We start from the raw sequence: 23,811 nt of genomic DNA, 5'->3' as shown, positions 1-23,811 counted from the left end.
AGATTGGCATGCCAATAGGGTATTGTTTTAGCAGTACTGCGAAAGGCTTTATGCCTGTATTCATGGCTTTATGCCTGTATTCATGGCTTCATGCCTGCATCCATGGCTTTATGCCAACATTCATGGCTTTTATGCCCCATTATGTGTTATCATGGCTTTTTAGCCATACTGACTGCATACGTGGTTGACGTTCTGCGTCCCATGGTATGACGGCCCGAGGCACCACGGTGTCTAGTGCCAACGACCCGTTATCCAGTTTAGTCAGCCTGTCGTAGGTTACTTGGGCAGTGTAATTTATTGAGATAATTTAAGAATATTAGCAATTAAAAATATTAGAAATTAAATAAAATAAATGAGTAAGATGACCTAAAATAAATTAGGATAGTTATTTATTAGAAAGAATCAAAATGAACTGGACAGATATCAAAATTACTTATTATGAAATAACTGAGACAACCTAGCAAGTATAGAGAAAATGCTAAAAGATTAGCAAAGAAAATTATAACATAAATGAATATTGCAAACGTGCTTATATAACAATATAAGCATAAATTTATTATCTTCAAATCATTTTTCTTTGTACATTATTACTGTACATTGGCAAATAAACACTTTCAAAGAAGACTAAATTAGGATTAAACATATTAAATTCCATATGAATATAAATTGAGTATTTTTATTAATTCTGTATATTGTACATTATCACTGTGAATTTCGGAATTAAACGCTTCCAAAGCGAAACAAATGAGAACGAAAGATAATTAATATTAGACACATTGTATTAAATTAAATTGATTCTTAAATATTCAACTTATGCTTCGTTCTTTCCTTATTTGTATATTTTATTTTCTTGTTCTATTATTGCACCACTAAGCAGCAATGCTTAGCGCGATGGATTTGTTTCCTCGCGCAGGTACTTTGACTAAGATTTTTGGAGTCCAGATCTGCAGAAGTGTCTGAAGTATTCAAGGTTGTCACCTCCTAAGCAATGCATGTAGATAGGGCCCATATAGATCATATTTTATATTTTGTATAAAAATGCTCAGAAGTTGTATTGTAATGTATAGTATGAACAAGTAATTAATAGGAATGTGATGTAAATTAATTAATTAGCTTTTTCATATGTAATTAATTTATATATCATGTAAATTATGAAATTTTGCAATTATTTTGTCAATTTTGTAAATTAAGGAAATTTGAAAATTTTGCTTATGTAATTTGAGAATGTTTACATATGAATTGAGTATGAATAGAAATGTATAGAAATGATTATGAAATTGAAATGTATGTATGAGATTTGAAATATGAGAAAATTATGAGAATGATTGATGAGATAATTATGATTAGCATGGATAAGACTTTATTCTGAAAATATTGTTGAATTTCAAACAGGTGAATATTGAAATACGCCAAACGATAATAAAATAGAGGAAACTCCGCTGGTTTCTCCGTCGAAAAATATTAATATTAAAATATTACGAGATCAAAATATGAAAGGAATAAAGTAAGATAAGATAGGGTGCTCCGACACCGAATGTAGCACACTTTGCTCGGCTACACTGTAGTCGGGTGAGGGGTGTTACATTTAGTGGTATCAGAGCGCGGTTTAGGCGTTTCTGGGCCTAGATTGAGTCCATACCATGCATTGCATTCATAAGAGTCGAGGTGACACTATTGCAGATCTGTATTTCCTGTTTATTTTACGTTAAGGTATGGAATAAGAGAGTGAAGAGACAATGAGATAGCGAATGGAGATGAGAAGGAGACTGTATTTAAGATGAAAAAGGATGAGTACATAATTGTTTGAGGATAGGATTGAGACTAAGGAGAAAGTGAAGTGGGATAACACGGAAAGGTGAAGAAATAAAGAGGTAGTAGCTCCTCGGCTATTTACACTGGGTAGATTTCGAGGACGAAATTTAAAATAGAGGGGAAGAGTTGTAACATCCTCCCCGTAGCAACTCCGTACATTCTACTGTTCCGGTGACCGGTGTCGGTCCGGACAGCTAGAACATCCGGAAAAATATTTAAACTAAAGTCAGGAACCATAATTAACTCAAATATTAACAAGAAAAATTTAGCAAAAATTTTAGAAATAAAATACAACCAAGTCAAATGAGCCGGTGCCCAAGCGATGGGTAACCAGAGGGAAGTTACGGTTCTCGCAACGAGGAGCCCTAGACCCGGGAAAAAATTCATAAAATAATTTTTGGGACTCCAGAGAAGGGTCATTGAGGTTCCTATGGCATTAGAATGCCAAGAAAATACTTAGAAAAATTTTTCAATCGGTACAGACAATTTTGACCCGTTAAGCCAAACGGAGGGCATTTTGGTCATTTCGCCTTCAGAGGTGATTTTTGGCCGACTTGTCCAGTTAAGTAAATAATTATTATGATTCAAAATATGAATAAATAATGCTAAAAATTAAATTGAAATGTAGTAGAAAAGAAAAGAAAAGAAAAATCCATATAATACAAATAATGACATCAATATGAGGTCATTTAAAATTGTCCACCAATCACAATTAAGTAACCATCAAATTAACTAATAAAAAGAGTCAAAAGAGACCAAAGAATTAAAAAAGCAAACAGCAGCCCTTCTTCTCCTTCAAAAACGTTTTTCACCTCCTCCCTCACTCCTCCATTAACAAACTTTCTAAAGCTTCAATTTCCATGCTTTCCTCACCCCAAAACCCTAAGTCCCTTCACTAAAAACTTGTCTCTACCTCTTGGGAAGTGTTTGGCAGCCTAGAAAGGGAAAGAAAGTGAAGATTAACTTGGGAAAATTCTACCCTACAAGAGGTTAGTGCACATATATACTTAAAACTCTTTAATCCCATGCTAGAGACTTGAAACAAGTATGAATTTGTACTTAAATGAATAAAAGTTATGTGTATGTCCACCATGATTTTCGGCAGCCCTAAAGAAGGAACATGATTGAGTTTCTTGATGGACTTAGAGTGAACTAGAGAGTATGTTTAAAATATATATATATATATATATATATATATATATATATATATATATATATATATATATATATATATATATATATATGTAAGGAATGAAAGTGATTAATTAAGGTAGTTGTGAAAAATTTATAATGGAAATTAGGGTTTTGAGGTGTGAAACTTGGATTTAGCTTATGAAATTGTGAAAGAACATTTTAATGGTCAATTAGTGACCATTTTAGGTAAGTTGACCATAATTTGGACTGAAATATAGCATGGCAAAGTGAAGGAGTATGCTGCCTAGGGACAGCAACAGGGTGACTGAAATTTCAGTCCACTTAGACAGCCATAACTTTGGCTGTGTAGGTCCAATTTGTGTTTGGCCAATTGGACATGAAACTAGGCTTATAATGACACATTTTTGCTGAAAAAACCATGCCCAAAAGACCAAAGCAAGAGGACCAAAAGTTGGCCCCAATCCGGATACCCTGCAAACAGCCCCTGCAGAATGACCAAATGAACAGTAACTGTTCATTTGGCCATAACTCACTGTAGAATGGTCAAATTGACCTGAAACTTTTACAGCAACAAGTTAAGACATAGAAAAACAACTTTCATGAAGGAACCTACCCCAAATTATGGCCAGAACCCATCCAACAAAGTGATTCCAATCACTGTTCATGTTACTGTAGATATGGTCAATTCTGCAGTTTGGCAATCCGGCCAGCTGTGGTTTTTGGACCATATCTGGAGCTACAAAACTCCAAATGGAGTGATTCAAAAAAGGAAATTTAACTAGACAAAATAAGGAACAACTTTCATGTTTACCATTTCCTCAAATTCCCACTGCAACAGGGCTTAATGGAACAGTAAAGTTAGGCTTCAAAAACTGAAAATTTTGCCCTCTTGGTTTTAAGCATAGAAATGGTAATGGCAATCAATTCCAACAAGTTTTAAATACAAAATGTGGTATGTTTGGGGTGTTAAAACCAATACACCTATTTTCTATCCAAAAGTCAACATTTTTGTTGACCAATGAGGTGAATAGTGACACTAAAACTTGAAATTCAAAATTTGAAATTAGAAATGCATCTAGGGGACTTTAAATTGCAATTGGCAATTAATACTAGCAAATGTAAAACTCAAAATGTGGGATCTTGGTGTAATTAGAATTAACATATCCCTTAAGTATGAAAAAGTCAACATTTTGGTTGACTAGTAAGGTGAATAGTAATCAAAATGAATAACAAACTAAGATGAAGACCTAGAACCAATTCTAAGCTTAAATGCTTAGAATTGTATGACAAATGTGGACTATGCATCTTAGTCAAAATTGTTAAAAGGAAATTAAGACCATAAATTTGAAATCCATGAAATATTCATGGATTACTTGAAACATGAAAAATAAGTCACCTAATTGATGTGAATAGATAGTTAGGGCTTATATGCCCATCACAAATGGAATTCATAAAATATTAATAACTCAACTTGAAATATAAAATTGTGACTACATAAGTAGATTCTTAAATGTATAAATGAGAAAGGAAAATGTTTTGAATACAATGGTACATGTGAACTATTGTTTAGAATTGTGATCAATATGAATAACATAATGAATGAATAAATGAACTATATTAATGTATGAATGAGACATTAGTTCTCATTATTATAGAAAGGAGAAGTATTTTGAGTATAATGGTATAAAAGGATAATTGATGTGAATTGTGATCATATAAATGATCAAATGAATGTATGAAGTATAATTGAAATTTCTCATGAAATAATGAATTCATAAAACACAATATATTAATATTTAATGATATTATGTGCCCTTGTATTGCCTAGACACGTGTGTCAGATTGGATAGATTGGCATGCCAATAGGGTATTGTTTTAGCAGTACTGCGAAAGGCTTTATGCCTGTATTCATGGCTTTATGCCTGTATTCATGGCTTCATGCCCGCATCCATGGCTTTATGCCAACATTCATAGCTTTTATGCCCCATTATGTGTTATCATGGCTTTTTAGCCATACTGACTGCATACGTGGTTGATGTTCTGCGTCCCATGGTATGACGGCCCGAGGCACCGCGGTGTCCAGTGCCAACGACCCGTTATCCAGTTTAGTCAGCATGTCGTAGGTTACTTGGGCAGTGTAATTTATTGAGATAAGTTAAGAATATTAGCAATTAAAAATATTAGAAATTAAATAAAATAAATGAGTAAGATGACCTAAAATAAATTAGGATAGTTATTTATTAGAAAGAATCGAAATGAACTGGACAGATATCAAAATTACTTATTATGAAATAACTTAGACAACCTAGCAAGTATAGAGAAAATGCTAAAAGATTAGCAAAGAAAATTATAACATAAATGAATATTGCAAACGTGCTTATATAACAATATAAGCATAAATTTATTATCTTCAAATCATTTTTCTTTGTACATTATTACTGTACATTGGCAAATAAACACTTTCAAAGAAGACTAAATTAGGATTAAACATATTAAATTCCATATGAATATAAATTGAGTATTTTTATTAATTCTGTATATTGTACATTATCACTGTGAATTTCGGAATTAAACGCTTCCAAAGCGAAACAAATGAGAACAAAAGATAATTAATATTAGACACATTGTATTAAATTAAATTGATTCTTAAATATTCAACTTATGCTTCGTTCTTTCCTTATTTGTATATTTTATTTTCTTGTTCTATTATTGCACCACTAAGCAGCAATGCTTAGCGCGATGGATTTGTTTCCTCGCGCAGGTACTTTGACTAAGATTTTTGGAGTCCAGATCTGCAGAAGTGTCTGAAGTATTCAAGGTTGTCACCTCCTCAGCAATGCATGTAGATAGGGCCCATATAGATCATATTTTATATTTTGTATAAAAATGCTCAGAAGTTGTATTGTAATGTATAGTATGAACAAGTAATTAATAGGAATGTGATGTAAATTAATTAATTAGCTTTTTCATATGTAATTAATTTATATATCATGTAAATTATGAAATTTTGCAATTATTTTGTCAATTTTGTAAATTAAGGAAATTTGAAAATTTTGCTTATGTAATTTGAGAATGTTTACATATGAATTGAGTATGAATAGAAATGTATAGAAATGATTATGAAATTGAAATGTATGTATGAGATTTGAAATATGAGAAAATTATGAGAATGATTGATGAGATAATTATGATTAGCATGGATAAGACTTTATTCTGAAAATATTGTTGAATTTCAAACAGGTGAATATTGAAATACGCCAAACGATAATAAAATAGGGGAAACTCCGCTGGTTTCTCCGTTGAAAAATATTAATATTAAAATATTACGAGATCAAAATATGAAAGGAATAAAGTAAGATAAGATAGGGTGCTCCGGCACCGAATGTAGCACACTTTGCTCGGCTACACTGTAGTCGGGTGAGGGGTGTTACAAAATCTCTTGTAGTATATTTAATAGATTATCAGTAGATGAAGTTCGGTAATTTATTAGGTATACTACGGGATCATGTCATATCTTACAGAGGAGTAAGGTGTGACAATACCACCCCAAAATACCCAAATGTATGGTTGGTCAACTGAATGATAAACATCCTAGTCTAGCATTGACTATATGTGCTAAAGATATCATTGGCTAGGATTCTGAATCCCACTGTTATCAAATTTCCCTTAACAAAATTCCAATTTAATCAGATTTCCTTGAACCGAATCCCAGTATTATCGGATTTCCCTCAACTGATCGAATCCCAATAGGATTCTATCCAATGCTTATATAAGAAGTTAAAACCTCCATAGTCAAGTATGTCATCTTCTTCAATAAGTTTTACATACTATTCTCATATCAATTATAACTTAAGCGTCAGAGGGACTTTGCTGGGAACATCCCAATGGACCTCTAACTCATTTTTATAGGTCCTTACCGCCAGCAATTTCCATGGATCACATCAATTTATGAAGCCTTTCTTAAATTTATACCACGTGACATTTTTATAAACACTATTGTTAAGCTAGGTGGCCTAATTATATAAATCAAATTTTTAATCCCAACTTTCTTTTCGTGCATGTATTAAATTTTTTCATGCAATAAAGAAAACAAAAATAAAGTCAAAGAAAATAAAATTAAGATTTTACAGGATAAGCATATACCTTTAAGTGCACTATGTTTAGAAATGTAATATGCAAATTCAAAAGAGTTTTTATATATTGAGCATGAATAAATTCAGAAAATGAAGCAAAAATCTTTCAAAAAGAAAAGGAAAAAAAAAACTTAGGAGAAGATAACAATTAAATTTTAGAGATTTGATTAGAGAAGAAAAAGGATAATGAAAGTGAAGAATAAACTAAAAGAGATAAAATAATACTTTCACTATTTTAGCGTTCTTAAGAATAGTGACAATGCACAATGTTTCAATATATCAGTATAATCAATTAGAGTTGAGTATTTGGTCTATTTGATTTAAAATCCAACTAAACCAAATAAACTGAAAATCAAATTTCATATAAATTTAAAAATAAACTGTACTAAATCAAAATAAATTGGTTCAATTTGAAAATTCAATTCTTTCACATAAACTCTCAAAATCCTAGCTACCCATTTCAAACAAATATCCATACCAAAATAATAACAAAAGTTTTCATCAACACGAAATAGAAAATAATTGATTAACAAAATTTCTATTAACTCAAAACAACAATCATCAAAACCACAATCGTCCAAAACAAAGAAAGCAATATCACAAGAAATTAATATTACAAATTGCAAAAAAATAAACTAAAAAATAAAAGAAAAAGAAATGGAGGTAGCAAGGTGTTATATCATTGTGACCAGTAGTGTTGCGACATTATGACATATGGTGCTCTGATGATGCAATGCTGTAATGGCAAAAGAAGGGAGAAGAAAAGAGAAATTAGGGTGGCCTGAAAGAGAAGAAAGAAGGGAGAAAAAGAGATTTGTTGGGTGGGTGGGTTTCGGGCGACGAGAGAAGAAGAAAGGTATTGGTAAGTAGGGTTTGTGAAAAAAGGGTTTGTGAAAAAAAAAAAAAAAAGAATGTACACGGGGAAATGAATGATTAAGATCTTCTTATAGGATGGAGGGCTAAGATTGAATGTTTAGTAAAAATAAGAAAAAAAAATAAAAGAAGGATGAGGTTGGGTTTTGAAGCCAACATCTTGAATAGTGGTTCACCACTAAGCTACAAAAGGGAAGCATATTATAATTGTCTTTACATTTAATATATTTTGGTTTGATTTGATTTTATATATTTTTTTTAAATCGAACCAAATTGAATAAACAAAAAAATTTTAAAAATAAAACCAAACTGATTGATTTACTAAAAAAAAACTAAACTGAATTATTGAATGTATCGGTTCAGACGGTTAATTTGGTTCAAATCGTATAGTGCCCACCCTAATAATCAATCGCAAATCTAAGAGGAGACTGATAGGCACCGCTGCCTCGCGGGAGAGACTGACAGATCCCACTACCTTGCTCTAAAATTTTAATATTTAATTGGAAGTATGTTGAATATGAGCATATTTTTAATAGACTCTCATATTTAGCCTCAAAAAATTTTCTAGCCCAAGTTTGAAATGTTGATATTTTTTATTGACCCAATTAAAAAAAATTAAGTTAATGTTCAATTTCACCTCATACTTATTGGGGATATTTAATTTAACTCATTTCTTTACTTTTTGTTTAAATTAACTTAAAAGTTTCAATTTAAACTTTATTTAGCTCAAAAATTAAAATTTTTTGAGCTAAATTTATTGGCTTTTTCAGATAAATTTCTTAATTTAGACCAATCAAGAAACTCAATTTCTTTATTTTCTTAATTTTGAGCTAAATTAAATTTAAATTAAAAATTTTGAATTAATTTGAATAAAAAGTAGAAACTAAACTAAATTGAACATCCCCAATCAAGTATAGAGATGAAATTGAGCATTAAGTCAAAAATTTAATGAGTTTATATTCTAAAAATATATAAAAAAATTATTAATCCAATTAAATTAAAAAAAAACTTATATTTTTTAAATTTCATTTAAATAATGAAAAATAATTTTAAAAGAATCAAATTGTTAATGAAATGCATTAAAAGATACTTAAATTTAAATGTTTCATGCATCAATGTAAAACACTTTACATTCGTTGTTCGGCTTTTCTAAATTTGAATGTCGTATTCGTTATTGAATATAATGTAATATAATATAAATATTTGGCCTAGTGTTCTTTTAGTTTATGCGTAGTCGCAACTATATATTTTTTTTAAATATTTCTATGAAAAAAAAGGTATAATTTAATGTTCAAATCTTCACAATAAATGTTTAATGATGTCCTAACTTTTTAACATCACGTTTTAAAGCCATCGCTCATAGTTTTAGAAAGAAGTAAATTATTGAATGCTCTCAATATATGTATATTTTTACTCACAAAGCAATGAGTTTTATATTCTTAAATTTAAATAACAATAATTTCTTTATAAGTGATAAAGCATTCTATAACTTGCTTTAAGGAGATTTTTTATGCAAGTTAACAAACAATAATTATTATTTTTATAATTTTTAATATTTTATAAATATTATTTAAATATTTAAAAATTAAATTAATTTTTCATCTAATTAATATTTATACTATTATAAATTTATATATTAATTTTGATGAAATTAAATTAATAATTATTTTATTTAAAAATTAAAATTTATAAAAATAATATTTAACTTGTGCATTTTTTCAATATTCTACAAACACAATCTAAATTTTAATCCATGGATGTCAATTTGGCAATTTAATAGTTTCTTATCGACCGTCTCAACTTGCAACCAATAGTTGAAAACCAATATTTAAAGACTCACTTGGGGTTTGTGAATTCTTTATACGTGTCGTTAATTAAGACAGCGACTTATTATTTAATTAATAAATTAGAATATCATGTTTAAAACTCGTCCTTGTACATTTTTGTCATTTTCTCCTGGTCTAATTGTTGGTGACGTCTCCTTCAAAGTATTGATGACATCAGCATTATGACGTCACCCAGTTATTGCCTCCCCTAGATCATCTGGCCCAGTCTTCTGCAGATGTCAATATTTACGAGGATTAGCAAAACAATCAAACAGCAAAAGCATGGTAGAATAGACAAGGAATGGACCAGGAGACGGCTAAATTACAGTGATGATAGATTCCTTAATCAGTTTCAATTGATGACATCAGCATTATGACGTCACTCAGTTATTGCCTCCCATAGATCATCTGGCCCAGTCTTCTGCATATGTCAATATTCACGAGGATTAGAAAAACAATAAAAGAGCAAAAGGATGATAGAATAGACGAGGAATGATGGACCAGGAGACGGCTAAATTACAGTGATGATAGGTTCCTTAATCAGTTTCAATTTATTATAAAAATATCACTCCATCTACCATTTTTTTTTAAGTATAATGAACTGTTAAAATAAAATAGATTAATAGGTTGTGAAAAGAAAAAAAGAAATATATATATATATATATATATATATATTCTCTTATAATACAATAAATAATTTTATTATTCAATATATTAATAAAATAAATTATTGACGCTATTCGTTATTAAAATTACAAGTTGATGAAATTAAAATTTTTATTTCTTTATTTATTTTAGTTGCCACATAATTAAAGTAGATGTCGTGATTAATATTTATTTATTATTTTATATTAATATAATATTATTTAACTATATGTATATTCAACTGATTTTTAGCTAGTAGAGATAAGTACCGATGAATAGAATTTAGATTTAGCATCAATGACATTGGACATTTCAAAGGCACTCTTGAATTGACCGAAGGAAATATAAGAGTTTAGCTTGGTGGATTGTATTATTTTAAATTATAAATTACTTTAATTTTTAATAGATTTACCTTAAATTATATTAAGTATATAAACTAATTTGAATTATTTATGAAATAATCATATAAAAATTTTAAGATTAGAATTTAATCAATTTGTAAATTATTATTTATTTCAAATTAAACTATTAATTATTTTCCAAAAAAAAAAATTTTACACATAATTTTTGAAAAATATATTTGAATTGATTTGTTAATTCAAGTTAAATTTTGGTTTGTATTATATGAGTCACTGGATTAATTTTCAATTAAATCCTTTATTTTATGAGTTATAAGATTTGACTCATTTCGATTTTTATGGGATTGAAATTGGACAGGCTGCTTTGATTAAGGATGTATGTTCAAGTCATATTGATGGATTAAGTCAAAATTGTTGATTAATTTTTACTTTTTATTTTTGTTGTTTTATATTTTAATTTTATATATGCAAATAAATTAGTAAAAATTGAAATAAAAATCAATTGTTTATTTTATTAAATATTTTCCATTGAAATACTATTTTTATCGTAAAACTAAGATTTTTAAATTAAAAATATTAAATAAATAAAGAGAGAATAAATTTACCAAATCAAACTTTAATTATTGAGTGAACAATTTAGTGAATAATATTTTGTTATTGGCACCATTTAAAATTAATTAACCTTTTTAAATTAATTAATTTTCAAAAAACCTATGTTATATGTGTATTTTATATCTTTTATATTGTGATTATTATTATTATTATTATTATTATTATTATTATTATTATTATTATTATTATGGGGAAAGTACATTTGAATACCATATGCTATAACGCTTTTAGCTTCTAGACATGCGCTTTATTTTGTTACAAATAAAGAAATGTAGTTTTATGTCGCTAACACTTTTAAGGAAAAAAGTTCTAATGGTGTTAAATATCACTCATGTGGCATTAACTTAGCATGTTGATATTAGCTATACGCCAACGCTATGTCCAACATCGGCAATTTTTATGTTGTTATTCATTTTTTCCTTATTTGCAATAGTTTAAAAGTACACATCCTAAATTGTAAAAAATAAAAAATAAAAGTTCAACCCCTAAATGCTAAAGATATGAAAATTTCAACAGTACATTTGAAAAAGTAATGAAAAAGTGGGAGAGAGAGAGAGAGATAAAAAAAATGTGAAAGAGAGGGAGGAATGTGAGAGGGAAAGAGATAGAGAGAGACACAAATAGGTAGAGAAAGACATGGGAGAGAGAGACACATACTGGGAGAGATATGGGAAGAGTGAGACACAGTGAGAGAAAGGGAGAGTGATAGGAAGAGAAGCATGGGAGAGTCACTTGGTCGTTCTCTCTCTCTCTCTCTCTCTCTCTCTCTCTCTTCTATCTTTCTCAATTTTTTATTTCTTAATTAGTCGAAGAGAAAGAGAGAGGGCAAGAAATGGATAAAAAAAAAAAATTAGGTGATAGAAAGAGAGAGCAAAATAGAGATTGAGCGAAAAGCAAATAAGATAAGAGAGGCATGGGAGTGAGAGAAACAACATTTGGTAGATATGGAAAGAGAGAGAGAGAGACAGAGAGAGAGACAAAGTGACTCTCCCATGCCTCTCTCCTTGTCACTCTCTCTCTCTCTCTCTTATTTATTTTTTTTTTTTTGTTTTTTTATCTTTCTCCATCTCCCTCTCTTTCCTAAAATTTTTCTATGTACTTTTGAAATCTTCATGCTTTTAGCATTCAGGACTTAAACTTTCTTCTTTTTGCAATTGTGACATGTACTTTCAACCTATTGCAAATAAGGACAAAATGAATATTGTAAAAATTATGAGAATATAAGTGACAGAACTTTCTGGCACAAGTGCTACAAAATATTGGTTTACAGTAGAGGATATTATGTTGGACATGTTCTATCCAATTAGATTGTCATCTCTATTTTTTTCCACATATTAGTATAAGATGCTAATAGAAGTGGCATGATGAGCCTCATGCCATTTGACATTGGGATGTCGGGACAAATACAGTAGACACTTATAAGATAAGTAGGCTGAACCAATAATGTATAGATGACATATATATGCAGTTTACTCTTATCAATATGTTGTTAACTAGATCATATTGGTGCATGTAGTCTCTTGACCTGAGATAACATAATTATCTTATATATAGGTGGTTTGAGTTTGATACTACTTATATACTTATACTAGGTATGGGTATACAAGCATGTGTTTGGCTCTGACTATTATATATAGAGATAGTGTTTAGTCAAGATGGGATCAACTGCTCTAAGTAAATAGAGATAAAATCCTATGCCTATCTAAATTGTTCTTGATAAATATAGTTCCTAGCCAGGATAGATAGACTAAGTTAGAAAAGAGTTTTTGATGGAAAAGTCTTATTAATCAAGAATTAGAATTAAGATGACGATAGATTATTTTAAGCAATTAGGGTTTGAAATAAACTGTGACCCTGGCTAGAATTGGAATTATGCAACGGAGAGATTTTAGTGCATGACATGCATGATCAAGGTTCAAAAGGTAAGGGATAAATTAATTCATCACTAATTTAGTAGTCATGATACACTATGTTAGGTGTCAACCATTATTTATGAGAACTAAAAGTGAAGAAAATTTTGCTCTAAGTATGGAAAGAGTTTCAATAATATTAAAGAGTTAATATTATTCTCATTGCCAATTAGTAATGAACCTAGGAAGTCACACACATAAGAACAAATGATCAAGGCGTAACTGATTTGGTTAATTAATTAAATAGTTTAATTGATTAATTAAATTAATGAATTTAGTTTGTAATTAGATTGCTAAGTTCCTAATATGACTTGAAACTAAATTCAATCTACTGGATTTATTAGAAGAATATAAGCTAATATTTAAAGTGTTTGAATATAAGCTTAATTAATTAATTAAAAGAGTTTAATTAATTAATAATTTATATATACATAAATCATAAGGTAGGAGAATTTATTTGGCTATTATGGCTTGAGAAGCCATGAGAGAAAATGGTTAAATGGCTTGATAAAGATTTCTATACACTTTAGGGATATGGAAATCCCTAAAATGGTTTAATTAGATAAAATCCCTAAAGTGATAAAACTTTACAAGTGGCATCAAGAGATGTTGAAAACTCATCTAACTAAATGAATAAAATGATAACACTTTTACAGTTAACAATTATTAGTGGAAGATAATCTTATCTTCACTAATTGAGTTTAGGGATCGAAATCTCTAAATGTTAGAGATTTCATTACACTTTAGGGATATGGGAATCCCTAAAGTATAGATTTCTTTACACTTTTGGGATATGAGAATCCCTAAAGTATAGCAAGCCAACATCTTTTTATTTGAATCTCTAAATGTTAGAGATTTCTTCAGGGACATAAGAATCCCTAAAGCATAAAAAGACAACATCTTCTTCATTTGAAGATAACTTTCAGAAGAGCACTCTTTCTTCTTCTTCATTTTCTCTCAAGTAAAAATTCTTCACCCTATTTTCTTGTGTTTGATTCAAGAGAAATTAGAAGTTTTATTCTTGAATTAAAGTTAGAGAAATTGTTTCTCTAATTACCCATAAAGATTAAAATCATAAAAACCAAGAATCCTTCATTTGTGCAAGTGTTGGGAAAACAAAGAGAGATTTGGTTGAAAGGTTGAAACCTTGTTCGATTTATTCATGTGGATGGACAAGAGAATCGACATCTGGAAGTCTAAACTTCCTGAATCGATGTTGGATTTGATTTAGTGCCTAGCCGGGTAAAATCCCAAAAACTTTAGTTATATATATATATATATATATTAGTTTTCTAATGGCAAATAGACTAATAGCAATTGAATTACAAAAGTTGTAACAAAAAATATGTGATATTTTACAATAGATAAATAAGGTTGCATGTGATGCATAAAACCTAGGGATTAAAATTTAAAAATTGTTATTTTTGCACTTTTCATGGTGTTTAACTTTCAACTAGGTCAACACCACATCAGCATCGCTTAACGCCGTTAACACTTTCTCTTTAAAGTGCTAACAATTTGAACCTAAATGTCCTTATTTGTAACAAAACAAAATACAAGCCATGAAAGTTAAAAGCGCTATAGTAAAAGGTTTCCTTAATATTTTATAATAATTTTTATGGCTTGTAATTTCATCCCATTCTTTGATTTGTAACTAGTTCTTTTATTTTTAGTAAAAAAAAACTCTTTATAATATATATACATGTCAAATATATGTCAAATAATATTCTTTTAGTTATTAATATAATAGGCAATATATATTATATTATCATATCATTAATTTAACTAGTAAACTAATTAAGTATATATGTTGTTAGGACTAATGAAAATTAGGAGTGTAAAAGAGTTGAGCTCTAGCTTGGCTTAAGCTCGATTGCTTTCATAATAGTGTTCAAGCTTAGCCCATTTGAAATATGTTAAACTCAAGTTTGATTCTAGTTCAGCTCATTTTAAATTTATTTATTATACTAACAAGTTAAGCTCAAACTTGGCTCGTGTCAAGCTCGATAAGTTAATTAAAACAAACTCGAACGCTAGTTCGATAAACTCAAGCTTGAGTTTAATCTTGAATAGGATAAGCTAGAGTTTGAGTTCGAGTTTAATAAGATCGAGCTCGACTTTTATTATACTTGTTTTAACTGATAATTATTTTCATAATATATTATTGCATGAGTCCACAGATAATAATAATAATAGAAAATAATAAAAAAAAAGTTTGAACAAATTACAACTAATTTTAAAATAACATAAATTATAACACCACTATAATTCAAATAAAATTAATTATTCTTTCAATTCAAAGCTACACAGTTTTTGAATTAAAACTACGTAGTTTTAATATTACACTGTAAATTTTATGTAATTGTAATTAAATTTATTATTATATTATTCTAATAAAATATATTACTTTTTTACATTATTAATTAATTTATGCAGTTAATAGATTAATTTATTAAATTTTTATATACATATATTATAATTTAAGTTTTTTTACTATTTTTACATTTAATTTATTGAAATAAATTTAAAAGGATTAAATGTATTAAATTGTTTAATTTATCAAATTATATTTGGTGCTTTTTTGTCTTTTACTAATACTCTATTTAATACATAAATAATTTAATTTATCTAAAATAAGTAGATAATATTAAGTAGGATAGTAATCATGAAAGTACATATCTAAGTTTAAAAGTATATATAGAGGGAGATAGCTTAGTGTTAAACTTGAAACCTTTTAAAGGTTTACCGTTCAAAAAGAGATATATTATAGAGATAGAGACTAAGAGAGTGATAATATGGAAAGTAAGGTCTCTCTATTGTATTGCATAGCCACAAATTTCATTTCTTATATTGCAGTTTTAGAGGCTGGAAAGTATTTGTCTAAGAAAAGTCTCTTCATGTCATTTCCTGAGGTGATGGATCCTAATGGTAAATCATAAAGCCAATCCTTAGTTGAACTAGCAAGAGAGAAAGGAAAAACTCTAAGCTTAATTTGCTCTTTAGTTATCCTTGTTGGTTTTATGGTAGAGCACACCACATGGAACTCCTTTAAGTGATTATAAGGGTCTTCACCTACAAGATCATGAAAAGAAGGCAAAAGATTTATCAATTTAGATTTCAATTTAAAAGGCATATACAATCTGAAGGAGAACACAAAAACAAACTCTAAGCACATTTGAATTCATGTGACACCCCTTACCCGTCTATAGTGTAGCCGAGTAAGATATGCCACACAATGTACCGAAACACCATATTTTATTTAAACTATTTTTATTCTTCCTTCATTTATTTCTTCATGTTTATGAAGTGCAATTTGTTAAATTTACCTCATTTGAGTCATTTATTAAAATTATAAATTTATTTGAGGTTTCAAAAATTTTATAGAAAATCTGGCAGAGTATCGGCTAAAAATGGAAAAAACAGTTTTTCGGAACTTATGAAAAATACTTCCAATACGTTTTTACTCATTCCCAAACTCCATTATATCAACAAAGTCTCAATATTTCTCAACAATACTTATATTTCTCATTCATTCATTTCACATGATAATCATATACAAATCATAAATAAATACTCAATTTTTCATTTATAAACACAAATTATAAATATTTACATTAATACCAAAATATATTACATGAGTCTCGACTATGCATGAGAAAATAAAAGTTTAATTACAAAATACCAAAATGGGACCTAGTGTCCTACCAATGAACTAAAGTCTGTGAGGTGACACGGACACTATGCAGAACTGTGGACGGCCTCACCCAGTCTATGGTCTATTGGGCTCTTTGTCAATTTCTCCAGAACCTATGCATGGCAAAAAGCAACGTGCTAAGTAATAATGCTTAGTGGTGCCAATAATAAAATAAAAAGAACTAAAAGGAAATAAATATGCAGTGAATGTATTGATGTCTCATGCAGACAAATTTTCGATAATTATTTATAGTCTTATTTATTTGGTACTTGTTATATTCATTATTTCAGTAAATTTATCAATTTTCATTTTCTTGGTTGCCCAAGTAACCTATACTGGATGATTGGACTGGATAAACGGATAAAATGGCACTGGGTATCAAGTACCTCTGGCTGTCACACCATCAGTCACATATGTATCTCCCGGTGTGCAACAAAACAACTGATAAGTTGTAATAAATATTAGGCACAAGGCCAAGTATCATCATAATATTAGAATGGCTAAAAGCCATAAAATCATAGAATGGCATAATGCCATGTGCAGTACTGCTAACTGAACCCTATTGGCATGCCAACCTATCCAAACCAATCTTACTAGGTGTACTAGGGCATGTTACACTTTTAAATTTTACCATTCTTGAAATTGAAGTTTCATTGTTACTATTCATTTCATTAGTCAACTAAAATATTGACTTTTTCATAGACAATAGGTACATTGGTTCTAATATCCCTAACATACCACATTTTGCATTCTAAAGTTTTTAGTATTGGTTGCCAACACCATTTCAAAGCTTTATGTTAGTTATTCACAATTTTCAAATTTCAAGCACTAAGTTTACTGTTCCATTGGTTATTTGTACAGTAGGAATTTGATAAAATTGTCTTCATGAAAGTTGTTCCTTATTGTGTCTAGTTACAGTTATTTTTTTGAATCACTCCATTTGGAGTTTTGTAACTCAAGTTATGGCCTAAATACCATAACTGGCCAGATTGTAATTTTCCAGATTTTTCTGGGTAGAACCAATTCTGTAGGTTTTGTACACTGAATGAAGGTCAGTTTTTGGACATGTTATGGTCAAAATTTGGTTTTTTTTTTCTTTATGAAAGTTGTAGAGCTATGTCTCAGCTTGCTGCTAGTAAAATTTTAGGTCAATTGAACCTTTTGACACTGAGTTATGACTAAATGAATGAACACCGTTTATTTAGTCATTTTGCCTAGGTAGAATGTAAGTCACTCGGATTAGGGCAATTTTTAGGTCAATTTGGTTTAGTTTTCTGAGCAGGATTTTTTCACCAAAGTTGTGCCATTATGTGTCTAATTTTATGTTCAATTAGCCTTGCACCAATTGAACCTATATAACTCCACTTATAGCTGCCCAAACCTACTGGACTCACAACCAGTCCTGCAGTTCAACAAGGGCAGCATGCCTAACCTCAACTCCAACATCCTTACTCACTTCAATTCCTCCTCACACACATTCAAATGGTCACTAATTGACCATTACAATGTTAACATACCATTAAATGAGAAAACCCTAATGTTGTTCAAGTATACACATTTTCAAGGTTCATTCATGCATCACACTTGCATTTCACTTACTCTTACATGTTCAATCACTTATCTCATGCTATGGGCAGCTCATAAACACTTTACTTCAAGTAAATTCATCAAACCCTAACCAACCCTAAGCTGCCAAAATTATAGGGATGCACACATACCAATTTTTTTTTTTTGTTGTTTTCTTACATTTTCCACTTATTTCAAGGCATTAAGCATGGCTTAAGTAAAAAAAAAATAAAAGATTGGACACTAACCTCTTTGGAGAGATTTTCTCCCTTCACAAATCTTTAGTTTTTTGGCTTTTCTTGGCAGCCAAACACCTTGCCAAGTGGTATAGACAAGTTTTATTAAAGAGAACTTAGGGTTTGGTGGAGAGAAATCAAGGTTTGGAAGAGGTGGAAGAAAACTTCTTCAATGGAGAATGGGAGTGAGCAGCCGGCTGGCTGAGGAAGAAGAACTAATTGCTTTTTAATTTTTTTTGTATCATTTATCCTCTTTTATTAGTTAATTAAATGGTGATTAAATGTGATTGGTGGAATTTTTTTTAAATGACATCATAGTGATGTCATAATTGGCATTTTATCTCATTTTCTTTTCTTTTCTTCTCTACTCATTTTTAATTTAATTTTTAGTAATATTTATTCACATTTTATGTTATAATAATTATTTACTTAACTAGACAAGTCGGCTAAAAATTATCTCTGAAGACGAAATGACTAAAATGCCCTCCGTTTGGCTTAACAGACTAAAATTATTTGTACCAATTGAAAAATTTTCCTAAGCATTTTCTTAGCATTCTAATGCCATAGAAACCTTAATGACTCTTCTCTGGAGTCTCAAAAATTATTTTATGAATTTTCTCTCAGGTCTAGGGCTCCTAGTTGCGAGGACCGCAACTTTCCACTAGGTTACCCATCGCTAGGGCACCGGCTCATTTAACTCAGTTGTATTTTATTTCTAAAATTTTTCCTAATTTTTTCTTATTAATATTTGAGTTAATTATAGTTCCTCACTTTAGTTTAAATATTTTTCTAGACGTTCTAGTTGTCCGGACCGACACCGGTCACCGAAACAGTAGAATGTACAGAATTGCTACAGTGAGGGTGTTACAATTCAGGTTTGCTAATCAATGTAAAATCATTCCCAAGTAATGACAACAAAATTTAATGTGTGCCGAATGCACCAATTAAATAAAATACTCTACTAGACTAACTAACTTGTAGCAAGAGCGAGCGGAGGTCGATCCTACAGAAAATGATTAACTAATTAGTAAGGTAAACTCAAGTGCTCAGGGGGTTTTGAATTTTAGTAATTCTAAGAAAATTAAACTAGGCAAATTATACTAAAATCTAAAAGCATGTAAATCACGAATGATCAAAGTGACAAGAATGCAACTAAGACAAATAGCGCAATATGATAAACGACTTAGTAGAGGGATATGTATCCACCATGGAAATTAACTATCAATCATTGATGCTAATATAATAATTCATTGTCACACCTTACTCCTCTGTAAGGCATAATATGATCCCATAGAATACCTAATGAACTACCGAACTTCACCTACCGATAACTCATTAAGTACCCTACAAGGGATTTTAAAACAATTTTTTTACTTTTATAAGTGGTGAGCATTTTCTAATAGGTATCAAAACATTTATTCGAAGTTTTAAGACTAGTAAAAATTTTTGTCCCATTTTATTTTTCGCAAATTTTATAAAAATTTCGGCAGAGTGCCTTCTGTATTTTGAGAAAACAGTTCTTCAAATACTTGTAAAAAGCACTTCCAAAGATTTATCTCAACAACTTTATCAATTCAACATCTATCCCAACCAATTTCAATATCATTTCTCAATTTCCAAAATTCAACATCATCAAAATACTATAATTCAATTTCATTCAAATTAAAACAAAATATTTCTATTCATATTTCAATAAAGATAAAACAATTTATATACATCATTCCAAATATTTACATTAGAAAAAATCCAAACCAAAATTTATTACAAGCTTTATACAACTTTATACAACTGCTCATGACCATTTTCTACCTTTACATATATTACATACATCAAAATGATTTTTACAATCAGAGTATAAAACATACCCGATAAACTTCAGAGTAGGTAGCTTCACAATCCTTAGCAGCTCACTCTGCTGCTCCTCTAGTCTCTATATCTGCGACAGCAATAAAAGCCATCGCTGAATACTAGGACTCAGTGGTGCACAACATACTAAAAATAATATTTATGCGGAATTTAAATAATATTTATTCAAAAATTAAACTGAACATGAAATATAAATTCAAAACATGATTTATAAGATTTTAATCCAAAAAATTTCATTACAAAAGTCTCAAAACAAATTTCATAAAAACACACTTATATCATGCCATTCGAAACAAATAGAATCTCAATAGCCAGAGGCTAAGGAGAAGTCACAACATAAGGCTAGCTAGCTCAAATATATGGGAACCCATTCTTTTTCTTCTTCTACTGGCACACACCTCAACACTTCAGCCAGAGAAGGAATCAAAATTCAAAACTGATTTCCCCCACTAGTCATGCTAGTGAGGTATTCAAATATGTGGTCATGACACTAAGGTTTCAAAACTGTCTTAAAAATTTACTAAACATTTATTGTCATTTCAAACACAAACAATTAATCTTTCAACAATTTAAATCAAAAGCATAATAAACTTTTTAATTCAATTATGTCACAATTTCATATCTCAATTCATTTAAAACAATATGCAGAAGAAAATTTACAAAAATTTTATGTTGTGCACAAACCTTATGCGAGTCGCCTCTTAGCCTTGACTCGACACCTCGGGTTCTTTTTTGCTATTCTTTTCCACTGAAACACACAGTTTCACAGTGTTTCAGTATCATAACTTATCATAAATCCAAAAATAAATTCAAATTTACTTTTACCTAGCTTTAATATGCTAAACTTGGCATTCTTTAAAATTTGTGTTTCGGAGTTACTATTCACTATACTATTCAAGTTAATTTGTTGACTTTCTAATGCTTAATAGGTATGAAAATTCTACTTTCACCCACGTACTACATTTTGGTTACTAAATTTATTGGTTTTGGTTGCTTACTCAAATTTTAAGTCTTTTAGGCAAATTTGTAAATTTTCAGTTTTGGTGTCTTATGTTGCACTATTCCATTGGTCATGTTGCTGTTAGAATTTGGCTAAGTTTTCTTCATAGAAATTGTTCCTTATTGTCTTACTTTATTCTCCTTTTTGAATCACTCCAATTGGAGTTTTGTAGCTCAAGTTATAGCCATTTGAATCATAGTTGTCAGATTGGCCTAACCCAGATTTCTGAGCACCAAAACTGGTTCTGGCAGTTTTAGGTCACCAAATTTGGGTGACTAAATAACTTGGTTAAGGGCATAATTTGGGTTTGTGTTCTTCATGAAAGTTTTAGTCTATATCTCATCTTTCTACTGGTAAAATTTCATATTATTTAGACCTGCCTAGCCCAAGTTATGGCCAAATGAACAAACACTGTTTATTTGGTCATTTTTGTACAGGGCAGAACACTCACATCCGGATTTGGCCAATTTGTTCACTATGCTATGGTCACTTTTTGGGCATGATTCTTAAATGAAAAATGTGCCATTTTGTGTCTAGTTTCATTCCCAATTGGCCTCACACTAATTGGGTTGGTAAATTTTTAGTTTTGGTCCCTGAAAGTGACCTAGGTCATGCTGCCTACATACTGCCCACATCCAATCCGAATCTCCACTCACTTCCAACACTTCCAACATACCCCAATTGGTCACAAATGACCATTTCTCACCTCAAACAAGGTCAAATACACCATTCGACCATTTCACTAATTTTTGTCCTCCAAAACCCTAGGTCCAAACCCTAATTCACATATTTAGCTCATTTATTGAATTCTAAATGCATATTTAGTATTTATACATTCAATCACACTTAACTACTTCATAATTTGCATCAAAATCACTCATTTCAACCTAGATTTACTGCTGGCTGAATTCACATATGGTCCCTCAACAATAATTTTCTTTTCATTTAAAATTTAAATTCTAAGCTAAAGTAACTCAAATCATGTATTTTTAAACATTAAATTTCAATCTAATGCTTACCTCAACTTAGAGTTTCCTCTTCCTTAATTCCTTCCTTTTCCTCTTTTCTTTCCTTGCTCAAACTTCTTTTCAAGTTGCCTAAACAAAATTTAGTTATGGTAGGTAAATTTTCTATGGTGGAATTTGGTGTTCTTCAAGCTCAAAAGTGAGCTTTCATGGTGGTTTTGGAGAGGGAAATAAGAGAGAGATGGGAGACGGCTTGTTTTGGAAAGAAGAAGACTTTTGCTTTTTTTTTTTTTTTTTTTCTTTCTTTTATGTTTTTAACTTTATGGAAGACCACAAATTAAATTAAACAAATTTGTTAATTATAATGTTTATTGCATCATGCATGATGTCATGCATGATGTCATCACTTTTCACTTTTTCTTTTTTTTCTTTTTTTTTTTCTATTTATTTTTTCATTAGTTCTTTAATTTAATTCTTGATCTCGAAATTTTCTTTTCTCCAATTTTATTTGACAGTTAGGTCAGGAGTCAGCTCTAGGGGTCAATTGACCAAATTGCCCCTCGCCGGTTCGACCCGGTTTGCAAATAATTCAATATTTCTTCCGGATCCCTTGCCTAATTATTTGATTGGCTTAACAATTCTTTTTCATGATTTTCTTTTTTCACTGTGTTCGCAATAGTCCTAAGGACCGCAGCGTTACATTTTACGGTTCGAAATTTGAGTTTAAATCGACCTCGCAGTCCTTCCCGAGAATGTCACCCATCGCTATGACTCTCAGCTCGTTTAACTTCTTATGTTCTATTTTTCTTATTTATACTTAACTAATTGACAATTACTAATTATTTATGTTCAGAGCTTATCTAGTTGTCTTAAGTGCGGTTCTAATCCTCTTAATTGTTCGGACTAACATCGGTCACCGGAATAGTGAAATATACCAGGCTATACAAATAAGGGTGTTACATACATTTACTTAAACAAATTATCTATAAAAACCAAACAAGTGTCAATTTACCTATCTCTCCTTTTTAGATTAATCAAAGCAAGCGTCTAATTAACTATTAACCAATTGAACAATCTTAGTCAAGTGCAAGATTTAGCTAAATGGGAGCTTTAACATACTAGAGAAACATCACCAATTCTAGATAACAATTACACAACA

This window comes from Hevea brasiliensis, chromosome 10 (genome assembly GCF_030052815.1).
Source record: "Hevea brasiliensis isolate MT/VB/25A 57/8 chromosome 10, ASM3005281v1, whole genome shotgun sequence".
Lineage (NCBI taxonomy): Eukaryota > Viridiplantae > Streptophyta > Magnoliopsida > Malpighiales > Euphorbiaceae > Hevea > Hevea brasiliensis.
This window is presented reverse-complemented; position numbering follows the sequence as displayed.